The sequence below is a fragment of the Macrobrachium nipponense genome, chromosome 2 (genome assembly GCF_015104395.2).
Source record: "Macrobrachium nipponense isolate FS-2020 chromosome 2, ASM1510439v2, whole genome shotgun sequence".
NCBI lineage: Eukaryota > Metazoa > Arthropoda > Malacostraca > Decapoda > Palaemonidae > Macrobrachium > Macrobrachium nipponense.
The window spans coordinates 123,733,447-123,744,880 of NC_087201.1; the positions used below are offsets into that span (position 1 = coordinate 123,733,447).

Genomic DNA, 11,434 nt, shown 5'->3' on the forward strand with positions numbered 1-11,434 from the left:
TGGGCGCTCCGAGGAGGTCTTATTTATCATCAGCGAAGATTTCTTGGACGATGTCAGAAACAGATCATCATCTCAAGGGAATATTTAAGATGCTGGAAATGTTTAACTTCTTGGATTGGTGCTTGGGGGCCTTGGATTTACTATCTAGAAGTCAAGACTATTTCTTTGGAAGAACTTTCAAGTGTGCTGACTTGCATGGATAGAGCAGTAAGGGATGGCTCTGATGAATTAGCATCTCATTTTGCTACCGGACTGCTAAAAAAGAGAGCTCTCTATTGCAGTTTTGCGGCGAAAGGGGTTTCTCCTGCGCAGAAGGCAGAATTATTGTTCGCCCCCTTCTCTACACATCTATTTCCGCAGTCCATGATTAAGGATCTGTCGGTTAATTTGCAGGAGAAAGCAACGCAGGACCTCCTGACTCAGTCTTCCAGACGCCCTACTCCCCAGGCTTCTACTTCAACCGCGCAAGCCCCCAAGAAGAAATTTAAGCCCTTTCGTGGAGCACCTTCCTCTAGAGGTTTTTCGAGAGGAAGGGGGTCCTTTAGAGGCAAGGCCTCTTCAATTAAGAGAGGAAAAAATTGACATTTCTGCCCTTCAGGCACCTGTCGGTGCGAGACTCACCTTGTTTGCTCAGGCATGGAGGATGATAGGGTCAGACACCTGGTCCCTAGATGTGATTGAGAGAGGATACAAGATCCATTTCCTCTCTGCGCCTCCTTTGAGCACGAAGCCAATAGACCTGTCGCCCGCATACCAGCCAGAGAAGCAACAGATTTTGCTCGACCTTCTAGACCAAATGTTAGAAAAGAAAGCCGTAGAAGAAGTCCTGATGTTGGATTCCCCAGGCTTCTGCAACAGGTTATTCCTGGTTCCGAAGCAGTCTGGGGGATGGAGACCTGTCCTAGACGTCAGCAGACTGAACCTTTTTGTGAGGAAGGAAAATTTCAGGATGGAAACATCTCAGTCTGTGTTAGGGGCCTTGAGACCAGGGGATTGGATGGTGTCATTGGACCTCCAAGACGCTTATTTCCACGTCCTGATTCATCCTCAATCAAGGAAGTTCCTGAGGTTCGTCTTAAAAGGGCAGGTCTTCCAGTTCCAGGGCTCTTTGCTTTTGTCTGAGTACGGCACCGATGGTTTTCACTTTCTCATGCGGAATGTAGCAAAATGGCTTCACCTATCGAAGATAAGAGTCTCGCTCTACCTGGACGACTGGCTAATCAGGTCATCTTCAGAGTCAAGGTGCCTGGAGGACCTTCAAACGACATTGCAGCTGACGAAGGCCCTGGGCCTAATAGTCAATTACGAGAAGTCCCATCTGATCCCCACGCAGTCCATCGTGTATCTGGGGATTCAGATGGATTCAGCGGCTTTTCAAGCTTTTCCATCAAAGGAACGTCAGCAGAAATGCTTAGAAAAAGTGTCAGCTTTCTTAGGGAAAGAAACATGCTCGGCGAAGGAATGGATGAGTCTGCTGGGAACCATTTCTTCCCTGGAGAAGTTTGTTTCCCTAAGGAGGTTGCACCTCAGGCCACTCCAGTTTTTTCTGGCAGAAAACTGGAAGGACAAACAGAATCTAGACTCGACTTTGGTGATCTCACAAGCGGTCAAGGATCAACTGAAGTGGTGGCAAGATCCAATCAAACTTTCGGAAGGACTGTCCCTCAACCTTTTGAGCCCCGACCTAGTGTTGTTCTCAGACGCCTCCATGGTGGGCTGGGGAGCAACACTAGGCAAGGAGGAAGTGTCAGGCCTCTGGAGAGGGGAACAGAGGTCCTGGCACATAAACTTAAAAGAGTTGGAGGCCATTCGGTATGCTATTCAATTCTTCGAAGAACGATTGGTGGGCCGAGTTGTCCAGATCAACTCGGACAACACTACGGCTCTTGCTTACATCAAAAAGCAGGGGGGGACACACTCTCGATCACTGTTCATGGTAGCGAGAGACATCCTTCTATGGGCGAAAGCTCGAAGCATAGTGATCCTAACAAGGTTCATTTCAGGAATACAAAATGTTCGAGCGGATCTTTTAAGCCGTCAACATCAGATGCTTCCCACAGAATGGACCCTACATCTAGAGGTTTGCCAAGAACTATGGAAGTTGTGGGGACGACCGCTAGTCGACCTCTTCGCAACCTCGAAAACGAAGAGGCTTCCGATTTATTGCTCTCCAGTTCTCGACCCGGAAGCAATAGCGATAGATGCCATCCTATGGGACTGGACGGGGATGGACATTTACCTTTCCCCCGTTCAAACTTTTAGGAGAGGTAATAAGGAAGTTTGCGGCATCTCCAGGAGCGAGAATGACTCTGATCGCCCCCTTTTGGCCCTCAAGCGATTGGTTCACGGAGGTGATGTCTCTGCTGGTAAACTTCCCAAGAACCCTGCCAGAGAGAGTAGATCTTCTCAAACAGCCCCACGTCGAGAGGTACCACGGAAACCTCTCCGCTCTGAGTCTGACTGCGTTCAGACTATCAAGAAGTTGGCCAGAGCGAGAGGTTTTTCAAGACCAGTGGCAGAGGCTATTGCCAATGCGAGGAGAGCTTCCTCTCGAGCGGTTTATCAATCGAAGTGGGCTGTCTTCAGGAGGTGGTGTAGGAAGAAAGGTATTTCCTCCTCCACGACCTCTGTGAACCAAATCGCTGATTTTCTCCTGCATTTGAGAAATGTGGACAGACTTGCAGTGCCGACAATAAAAGGATATAAAAGTATGCTGTCAGCTGTCTTCCGTCACAGAGGGTTAGACCTGACAAATGATAAAGACCTTCACGATCTTTTGAGATCGTTTGAAACAACTAAAGTACCACAACCGAAGGTCCCATCATGGAACCTTGACGTAGTTCTAAGGTTCTTGATGTCAGCTCCGTTTGAACCTCTGCATGCTGCCTCGTTGAAAGACACTACAAGGAAGGCTATTTTCCTAACTGCTCTTGCCACGGCAAAAAGGGTTAGTGAAATTCAAGCAATGAGTAAATATGTGGGTTTCAGAGGACACAGTGCAGTGTGCTCCCTGAATCCTAATTTCTTAGCTAAGAATGAGAACCCATCTAACCCCTGACCGAAAACCTTTGAAATCAAGGGGTTCATCGGTCAAGAGCCAGAGAGAGTCCTGTGCCCTGTCAGGGCTCTCAAATTTTATTTGCAAAAGATTAAAGACTGTCGGGGTCCTTCTGAAAATCTATGGTGCTCTGTTAAGAGACCCGACTTTCCTATGTCGAAGAATGCACTGGCATTCTTTTTACGAAGCACCATAAGGGAGGCCCATGCGTCCTGCCCGGATGGTGATCTGAAACTTTTGAAAATAAAAGCCCATGAGGTGAGAGCTGTCGCAACCTCAATGGCATTTCAAAAGAATATGGCACTCAGCGATATCATTAGTGCTACTTTTTGGCGAAGCAACTCTCTGTTCGCTTCACATTACCTGCGGGATGTGAAGACGGCATATGAGAACTGCGAGTCGCTAGGACCATACATATCCGCAGAAATGTTATTGGGGGCAGGAAGCAGCACGAATCCTATCCTATAGAAAAGGGATAGGTGTGCTTTTGATTTTATGGTGTTGGTTTATGGTTGAAGGGTTGGTCGCTTGAGGCGCTTTCCCTTTCTTTAGCCTAGAAGTTATGGGACTAACTTCGATAGGTTAGGTCAGGTGGTGGTTTTTAGCTTCATTGCCCTTACAGTATGGTCAATATGGTCTAGTCACATTGTGGTCACGCTCCCGTTGACAGATCATCTAGAACTCACCAGCTATATAGGTCACTACCTTGCTGGAGACTCTAGTAAAGCAGAAGCAGACTTGGGTGACAGTAATCACGAAGTCAGCTATGCTAACAGGTAAGGAACCAAGATGTCAATCATCTGCATGTAATTTGTTTCCTAAAATCCTTCTATTCTGTCCCTACCCACCTCCAATGGTGGGATTCAGCTATATATATATCTGACAGGTAAGTTTCATGAACAAAATGTTATTGTCATGATACAATAAAGTTTGTTCATACTTACCTGGCAGATATATATAATTAAGTACCCACCCACCTCCCCTCAGGGGACAGTGGTCTGAAAAATCTGAATAGAAAATGGGAATGGTTCCTGATATCCGCCTCCCAGCGGCGGGAATGGGTACTAAACACCTGGCCGCCCACTGCGTGTGCCGGGAGTTTTGAAATTCTGTCGGACGTCAGAGAATACAGCTATATATATATCTGCCAGGTAAGTATGAACAAACTTTATTGTATCATGACAATAACATTTTAGTTCTAATAACAGTTGAAATGAGTTTGTGACGGGAACGTTCCGAATCCCTCCATAGTGTGCGCTCTTTTTCGCATTCCCTGTTAGAAGTAAGGTGTTGGTGCCCTCGTCTGTACGTAGCCCGAACCTAGGACTGCCCTGCGACAGTTGGTAGTGTCCGCTGCCAGGGAACCGGGTCAGTTCTCGAGACGATGGTATTCTGTGCCCTCCTATCTACTTCGCCCTTTTCATGGTCTGAATCTGGTTTAAAGCGTTCACCAAATGACCATTAAAGAGATTTCCTAGGACCGTTGAAGCATTCGCATATGCCTAGGACTGTTAAAGTGTTCGCATAAGGGCCGCTTCAGTAAGTGTTAATGTTTGCTCTGTAGGCGCATTCTGTCATCTTCAACACCTAGTTTGAGGTGTTAGCATGCATAGATTTAATAATATACAATATAGGTATAGATATTTTATTGAGATGATAACGTATCTGTAGCGAGTTTTACACATTTAAATATGTCGACTCAGTTGACTGTTTATCTCTCTCATGTATGGGTCATTCTAAATTCTCGTCTGCTAGCATGTTCGTTTTTCTTCATTGCTTGTGATCGTTCTTTGCTTGCTTCCTCTTCAGCTATCGGCAAATCTCTTACTACCCCACCGCCTTGTTTAATGTTCTCTTTTCAAGTATACACTGTCTTGTAGTATCGAAGTTCTCACCAAGTTAGAGATTCTAGTTTCAGAGATTTCTAACATAGTTTCATATAGGAATGCTTTCAAGTATGTACGATTGCTTTCAGATGAGGCGGGAGAGTCGTTGTAACTACCTCTCCCACCGCCTCTCTCTTCTGGCGCCTCGTTCTCCTTCCCTCAGTTGACTCGTGCGGACTGCGGATGTTGTTGACTCGTGTGAATGCAGTTGACTCATGGGGACTTGGCCGAGTCCTGAGTCGCTTAAAACCGTCTTCCTCTCATTGAGTCAGGGTGGATGCGATACAGCACTCAGCTGCTGTCACCTCTTATTGACAAGTGTCGCTTTTTGTTACCAAGGGTTGCAGAGAAAGAGCAATCCTTTAAGCTCTTTTGTTTACCTCCTGTCGCCAGCTGTCTCCTCCCGTCGCCCGCTGACGGAAGAAGAGTTTGAATGGAGTTTGAGGAACTTGTTCTGGCTGGTCGGCGTTTGTTGCGACACTACGCCTTCCTGTATCATTTTGTTGAGGAAGGAGGCCACGTAAAGCATATGTCTTAAATGTCTTAGTGTATTTCGGCGCCCTCTAAATATTAGAGAAGAGAACCAATGCTTTCTCCAATTAGAGAGTATTTCTTAACTTTTCTCATCCTCGGACGCACATATCTCCCTTTGGGTCTGCCTTGGCTTGTTGTCTTGTGGCTTTTAAAGTTGCAGAGAGCTGAAGGCCACCTCTTGCTGTACAACGCTTATTGGTCTGTTAACCATCTTTAGTAGGAGGTTCGCTTTCTTTTTCTTTCCTGTGGGGAAAGGAACTTGAGACTGCAGACATGCTGATGGAATTTTCAGTCTAGCTTGTGTTATTACCTTTTAGCTACGTTGTCTCACCTCTGCGACTGCTTAGAGAAGTGGAGACGCCAACCCAGCGAGTTTGTGTAGCCAGCTTAGGGTTTTGTTGCAGCGGGAGTTTTAGCAAGCAAAACAAGTAACTCATTTTCTGATGCTGGAGGGTAATATCCTCATGCTTATACTTGCTTGGTTTGGAAGAAGTGAGAACACTTTCGCTTCCTGTCTGATTATGCAATTCGGTTTAAGGTGATAAGGGATTATCTATTGATAGTCTTGTTTTATACCTTTCAGGGATAAGTGCAGACTCAGGTTCTGGGATATGGACAGTTGCAACCTCCTAACTTGCATGGAGAGACTTGGGACCAGTACGTTACTGGTGGAGACAGTGAAGGGCAGTTGTGATTCTTTTTTGGTCATCCTCCGGTTTAATCTCCCGCATATAGCTTCCTTTGTCTTCAGCAAAAATCTCTCATAAGTCTCTTTTTAGTAGGAGATTTTATATGGAGGGAATGATGATCCAAGGGTAATTTTTTAGGACAAGCTCCATAGGTAATTGGAGATATTCTTGGACGTTTGGAGACTGAATAACAGGAAGTGTCTGCCCACATACTTGTTGGTTTTCTAGCATGGTTTTAGTGCCTTTCCAAAGAACAGTCAGACTTGTGGTACACATGCAGAATGTATTCCACTTACCAATACATCCACAGTCATGCAAGTTCCTTCAAGATGTTTTTACTAGAAGGTATTGCTGTTCTGTCCACTTTGTTTGGGTTAGTGTGCAGTCCTCTATAAGTTATGTCAGGGACTTGTTGCCCATTGGTGGATGGTGTTGACTTTAGGAGCAAAACACTTCTACTGAATCAGTGATTCAAGTTGGCCAACTCTGTCAACAGTATTCCAAAGGCCAAGTACCTGTTGCTGCTTCTGGCCCAATCTCTATGCATTATATTGTTAATTCTCTATATCCCCATTCTTATCTAGTGATGTGAGGATGATACTTAATGATGCATGCTTGTCGGTCAAGATGAATAGCCATCTGCTGCTTGACGAATTTTAGGCCTGAAGGAAACTTCTTATATGGTAAGGGCTTTTCCTCATTAGGAAACATGGCCTCACAGGATATTTTCAGATAATCGTGCTCAATTAATGTACAGTTTCAGCATAAGAATTACGACTTACAAAAAGTTCATTAAATTTGTAAGTAATCTAGAACCAACTTTGGCTCCAGGACTGTAGGAGGGACTCTGTAACCTAGAAGCGTCCATTTTGTTCTTTAACGTAAGTCCAGGTTTTGGTCTTTTCCCTCTGTCATGCAGCACAGAGTTTAACTAGTGTCAGGGCAGTGGAAAGACGTCAGGATGCTTAGCAGTTTTATTCCCGGTCAGAAACAAAGTCTTTGTGGGAAGTTTGCTGCTTTGAGTGAAATGAAACAACATATTGGTTTGATCATTCATTCTGTGGAAGGACAGTGTTTAAGCAATTGGGGATTCAGGAAGAACAACTGCCTACAAGGGCCTTTACATCCGTAAGTTTGGCACTTCGTGTGGATTTAAGGAGTGCTATTTAGACCTTGCTAGTATGTAGATGAACAGGGGCATCCAAATGATTACTACTACTTTGTTGGCCGTCAGGCTTGAGCAGTGGATGTTTCCTTAAATTTTGCCTAATTCAGACTCATAGGCCTGCCTCTCGTATCTACTCAGAATACTATTGAGCAATTTCAAGTTCAAGAATAGCTTAGTGTCTCCTGTAGAGCCCTTGTAGCCTCAGGGCAAATGATTTTCAAAATTTCTAATGTTCTCGGTAGATGTCTCATTCTTCCGTTGAGAAGAAATCAACTCTACTACACAATGCCTTACTTAGCACTGAATGACTCTATGGGTCCCAGTGCTTGGCTTTATGCCAAAATCACATATTCCATTCCACGATTCCATACAGTTCCATTAACTTAGGCATCTCCTTAACTGCTTGGAGATGTTAGAATGTCCCCTCCCAATAATAAGATTTTCAAGTTATCATAGGATCTGTCCTAAATTTAAAACTGCCATGGCCTGGGGTCAGAAGTACTGGTCTGTGTATTGCTGAGGGTGGCATTCTAGAGGAATTTTCAGCACCTGGATCCTTGTAGATGTCAATGTTTTCTGTTTAGAGGAGATAAGACTTTTCACTGTCTACTTCCAAAGTTATCGTTCCATACGTACTTTCCTTGGTATTGCATCAAGTACTTTTAGATCTTGTTGAGGACCAGCACTGTAAGGTGTTGAGATTGAAGCCCCTTCATCTCCATATCAGTCTCTCTCTCTAGTTTAGATGCGGGTCTAAACTTTATCTGAATTTACTGTAAGGCCTTTTATTTAGCACTAACAGTGATTAATAAGTAAATTTATTGTCAGCACCCTTCTTTAAGCTGGTGTAAAGGGAATGTGCCCTGTAAGAATTCCAATGTAACCCCTTAGTGGGGAAGAAGAGGAAACTTCTCTATCCTGTTGGGGGCATTTAAATTTAAAGGTTAAACCTAGAACTATTTTATGATCCTTTTAGAAACCTTGAACATCTTTGTCTTTAGGTAAATGCTGGAAGAGGCAAAGTTAAGCTTTGGTTTTGTGGTTTTAAGAAACAGATGTTGTTAAAGGTTAAGCTTGGAAGAGGCAAAAATCAACCTTTTGTTTTGTAGTTTTAGAATACCTAGCTGTCTTTGCCAATGGTTAAGCTTGAAGGCAAAGTTAACTTTTGTTTTGGGGTTTTAGAAAACCTAGAATGTATTTGTGAAGGTTAACCCTGGTAGAGGTAAAGTTAACCTTTTGTGTTGTGATTTTTAGAAACTTATAATGCCTTTGCCAAGGGGTAAACTTGAAGGCAAAGTTAACTTTTGTTTTGAGGTTTTAGAAAACCTTGAATGTATTTGTGAAGGTTAAGCCTGGAAGAGGCAAAGTTAACCTTTTGTGTTGTGATTTTTTAGAAACTTTGTCAAGGAACTCAAGGGCTTCTGTGACATATTGGATAGACTAGTGCATGAGAACTAGCTCCATATCTTCTACCTTTATTGAAAGTAAACATTCATAATGTGAGCAGCAGTTGCAACTTCATTAGTGTTAAGTCAATTTGTCGCTCCAGAATAGGATTGATGTGACACAGTAGAGGTACAATTCGGTTTTTACCCGATCACTACCTAAAGTATACAGAATTGTGTTTGAAAACAGTAAAGCCCTTAATCTGCTACTAGCAGTGGGTTGTCTTTTCCTGAACTGAAAAAAAGAACAATTCTTTAAGTTCTTTTGTTTAAATCACAGGTTTTAATATTTTGAGGAGCGTGAAGATACAAATTTTGAATAGGAGTGTACCTTTATATCCTAAAGGTATTTATTTTAAGTGACTGTCATTTGATAGGGCTTTTGGACCCCAAACACAGAGGTCCCTCATACCACTTGCATTTCATGCTGGCTGAATTGAAGCGGTTTTATCAGTAAGGCTGCTCTTTGCTGCATACGTATGAGAACCTTGCTCCCTGAATGGAATCCAACTTCTGGTGGTAGTAAAATCCACCAAGGATTCCAGATCAGGTGAGAATGTTTTGGGTTTCGTACAAGAAACCTTTAGCTTGAATGGCTGAGCGAAATTTTGTCTAGCTGCACTACCCAACATCCTCTTCTTAATGTGGGAATCAGCTAAATTTAACAATAGGTAAGATTCATCTTAAATAATATAAATTTTCATAATAAAATTTATTATTTAGATACTTACCTACTGTTAAAGTGGACCCACCCAGCCTCCCCACAACTTAGTGGACTGTCAAGGAGAATTCTGACGAGCTAAAACACTCGAAACACACCTGGTGGAGAACAGGTAAACTAGACAGTCATCCAGGCAGCCATTCAAGTTTTTGTTTGAATGTCAACTTTCCTAATCGGCGGAGAGATAAAGCTAAATTTAACAGTAGGTAAGTATCCAAATAATAAATTTTATTATGAAAATTTATATAAAACATAGTTTTATGATTGTATTGAATGTTCTATTATGTTCATTATTATTTTAGATGTCAGTCAATATTATCTTAGCTAAAAATACCAGACTAGTTCATTTTTCGTTTTAATATAAGAAATGACTTATCTAGAAGTAAAACTTCCAGTCATTTTCGTTTTGTACAAATGACTAATCTAAAAGCACATACCAGTGTTTTTTGTTCATGCAAATGTCAAGTTGTAAGCTGAAGCTTCATTTGAGTTACTGTTACATACTTATTAAGCATAAAGCAGTCACTTCAACATTCACAAAACAATCATGACCTTCAGTAAGTTAACCACAGAGTTTGTCAAGACGCTTTATCATTAGTAAGGTCTTGAGAACAACTTTAAATACTTTGACAGTAGAAATTCACTCCATTCCTGGGATGCTAAGTCAACAATATGTAATTGTTTCTGGGATATAAGTACTACTTATTTGTAATGTTAACCTTATTTTCTGATTTCCTTGTCTATACATTGGGAAATGAAAAATCTTTGCTGAATTTCCTTAAGATGGATAATCAAAGAGAAAAAGTTTAAATTTAGTGTAATCGCTAGCAGTTGAGTTTATTTTTAATAACCATTCATACTGTATTGTTGCAAAAGTTGTGTTGTTATGTAGAATTATAACTTTTCTGTTTCTTTCTTTAGCAAACGCAACATATAGCAGCAATGGAGAGTCAGCAAGGGGATCTGGTTCCTGCTGATTCACTTGAGAATCTGCCAAAAGGACAGTCTTTTAATGAAGAAACTTACCTTTTACCCCATGAAATACCAGATAAAGAGACAGTTGTAGGTTCTCCTCCTAAAGTTACAAATGAAACTTACCTTCTTCCACATGAGATACCAGATAAAGAACCAGAAGCAGGTCAGCACCGTGAAGATGTACAAGACACAAACCAAAAAACTTACTTATTACCACATGAAATGCCCGAACAGCAACATCCTGGTATGAGAAATTGCTCAAGCATTGGGCAGGTAGAAAAACAGGAAAATTATATTTTATCACATGAAATACAAGAACCACACCAAACTATGAGCCCTAATTCAAAAGTTGCACAAGGAACAAAGCAGGACACATATCTTTTACCCCACGAGTTACCTGAAAAACAAGAAATTAAACAAGAGTCGTACCTTTTACCACATGAAATGCCTGATCAGCATCATAACCAAATTCACCATCGTAATGTTACTCAAAATATGAGGGATGATCGTCGCAGTGAAATATCAGAAGACTACCATCACACTCCTGTTCAAGATGTTTGTCAACCTGACAAGGTTCAGCAACTACATCACAGAGATATTCGTAATGAGGTTCATCCTGGTGCCACCTCATTTGTATCATCAGCACAATATGAGAACAGCAGTCATCATCTTTCAAACACAGAATTCATTGAGAGTGAACAGATGAGAGCAGCACAACTGTACCATCATGGCAATATCCCATATGATACTAGAGCTGCTTTGCACCCATATCATATAAACAATATTCATGGTATTGATCACTTGGGAAGACTGCAACAGTACCACCACCATGGTGAGAATCAGGACAATCAAACTGGAGCATTACCATATATTCATGGTAGAAATTATATGAACACTCTATATTAGGCTTTTGTAGCTGACTTATGTAGTATTACCACACTAGGTATCTTTTTATCTT

General features: G+C 42.2%; 1 protein-coding gene across 2 annotated transcripts in view; it reads left to right on the top strand.

Moving 5' to 3' along the window:
• Positions 1-11,116, top strand: part of LOC135221514 (uncharacterized) — a 37,076-nt gene extending 25,960 nt beyond the window's left edge. For both annotated transcript variants that reach the window (XM_064259246.1, XM_064259247.1), the window contains exon 3: positions 10,423-11,116. The gene's annotated coding sequence lies outside the window, so the exon portion shown is untranslated. The remainder of the gene's footprint in view (positions 1-10,422) is intronic.
• The last annotated feature ends 318 nt before the right edge of the window (positions 11,117-11,434 follow it).